At 39.2% G+C, this 2,381-nt stretch overlaps 1 pseudogene; it reads left to right on the top strand.

Moving 5' to 3' along the window:
* The first annotated feature begins 980 nt into the window (after positions 1-980).
* Positions 981-1,535, top strand: LOC105741797 (annotated as a pseudogene).
* Positions 1,536-2,381: the final 846 nt, after the last annotated feature.

Genomic DNA, 2,381 nt, shown 5'->3' with positions numbered 1-2,381 from the left:
AAATTTGTGGGTTGTCTTTTCATTTGTTGGTAACTTCTTTTGAAGTGAAAAAACTTTTCAATAAGAGGAGTTCCCAGTTGTTTATTCTTTCAAGTATTACCCATGCCATTTGATTTTTATTCATGAACTCTTTGCCTATCCCTATGTCTTCCTCCTACTTTCTCTTCCAGGAGATTTAGTGTCTCTGCTTTAATGTTTAGATCTTTAATCCATTTTGACTTTAGCTTAGTGCATGATGATGAAAAAATGCAATTTATCAAAACTTTAAGATACATAAATTCAGCAAGGGTTTAAAAAGTCACCTGCACAGCTCTTCAGGTGGTTGTTCTACCCCGGATATTTACCCAAAAGCAATGAAAATATTTGCACACGCTGCTGCTTGCACATGTAAGTGAGGGCAAGTTTATTTCTTGTTTGCTTGCTGGCAGAGATAGGGAACCAGGGCCTCGTACATGCTAGGCAAGCACGCTGTCATTGAGCTATACCCCCGTCCTCAGAACAAATTAGAAACAAAGGTCCATCGGTAGGCAAATGGATAAGTAAAGTGCCCCACTTTTATTCCAGGGAATACTACCGAGAACTAAAAAAAACTTACAAATTACAAATTTATATGACATGGGTGAATGCAAAACATGCTGAAAGGGATAAAAAGTACAGACCCTATTATTCCTTCAATATAAAGTACTGGAAATCAAACTAATTTATAATTAGTTTATAAACTAAACTAATTATAGTTTAATTAGTTAAAGCAGATTAGTAGATTAGTAGTTGGTTGGGGATAAAAAGGGATAGAAATTAGGGGGTTTCTATAAGGCAGAAGGTAACTTTGAGGTATAAAACTATTCATCATCATTTGTGGTAAAAGCTGTGTGTGTGTGTGTGTGTGTGTGTGTGTGTGTGTGTGTGTGTGTGTAAAATATACTTATATATGTAAAAACCCATATAGCCTCCCTGTGAGTGGCCTGAGGTGACCTGTGAAAATGGTTTGCTACTCTCTTGGCCCAGAAAACCCCATGAAATCATGCAAATCAAGAGGCTCAAATCTTTGCATTCACTTTAAGAATATGTGTGCAACTTCCCAGGCCATCAAGGGTATGCATATCCAAAAGGCCACCAAGTATTTGAAGGATGTCACACTAAAGAAGCAATGTGTGCCATTCCAATGTTACAGTGGTGGAGTTGGTAGGTGTGCCCACGCCAAACAGTGGGGCTGGACGCAGGGTCAGTGGCCCAAAAAGAGTGCTGAATTTTTGCTGTGCATGCTTAAAAATGCAGAGAGTAACGCTGAGCTTAAGGGTTTAGATGTAGATTCTCTGGTTATTGAACATAGCCAGGTGAACAAAGCACCCAAGATGCACCGCTGCACTTACAGAGCTCATGACTGGATTAACCCATCCATGAGCTTCCCCTGCCATATTGAGATGATCCTTACTGAAAAGGAGCAAATTGTTCCTAAACCAGAGGCGGAAGTTGCACAGAAGAAAAAGATATGCCGGAAGAAACAGAAGAAACAAAAACTTATGGCACAGGAATAAATTAAGCATAAAATAAATGCAAATAAAATTAATGTTGTTGACTATTAGTAAACACTTTAGGTGTCCTTATCAGATGGGAAAAAATGTAATTGTATACTTTATGTGCAGTTACGTCTGATTATAAATCTATTCCATCATAATAAAGCTTCGAGTTTCTTTCAAAATATAATTCTAGAATGTAGCCTTTTGCTCCTACTATGCAAGATTAAAGTGACTGCACAAGCCTGGCCCTTTCTTTCTAAACCATTATTAACAACAGGCAAAATGTATGAGGGCACTACGTTCAGGCATCTGACAAGAAACAGTGCAAGACTAAAATCCCTGCTGGGCAGCAACCCTGAGGTGAACGTGATGCTTGCCCTGATTCTCTAGGGACAAATTCTTGACTGTGGCACAGGGAAGTGCAGTCCCAGTAGACCTCGGCAGTCTTCTGAAGCCAACAGGCAAGGGTTAGAGATTGGGGAAGATAAATGATCTAAATCTATGGGGCAGGGCAGCGAGAATAGGGGAACTCTGAAAGGAAAGGATTGGGTGGCAAGCGTGTAGGGACTCCCTTATAAGTCCTTGCCTAGGGAGGAGGCTGTGTCTATGGAGGGTAAGAGCATGAGACTTTCTAGACATCAGCTATTTGAAAAAATACAAGAGGACAAGCAAGTGTCAAACAATACCAAAAATTCAGCCTAATTAAAAAAAGATGTATGATGTTCTCTATGCATGTACCAGCTCACCATCATGAATGCAATCATTGGATACTGAGTACATGCATGAACAAAAAGTTAAAATTAGAAAAAGGAATTTCATTCTAGCCAACAACTCACTAATACCTCATTCATATCTTAAGATTCA

The sequence above is a fragment of the Octodon degus genome, unplaced genomic scaffold (genome assembly GCF_000260255.1).
Source record: "Octodon degus isolate 3935 unplaced genomic scaffold, OctDeg1.0 scaffold00023, whole genome shotgun sequence".
NCBI classification, from domain to species: Eukaryota; Metazoa; Chordata; class Mammalia; order Rodentia; family Octodontidae; genus Octodon; species Octodon degus.
This window is presented reverse-complemented; position numbering and strand designations above follow the sequence as displayed.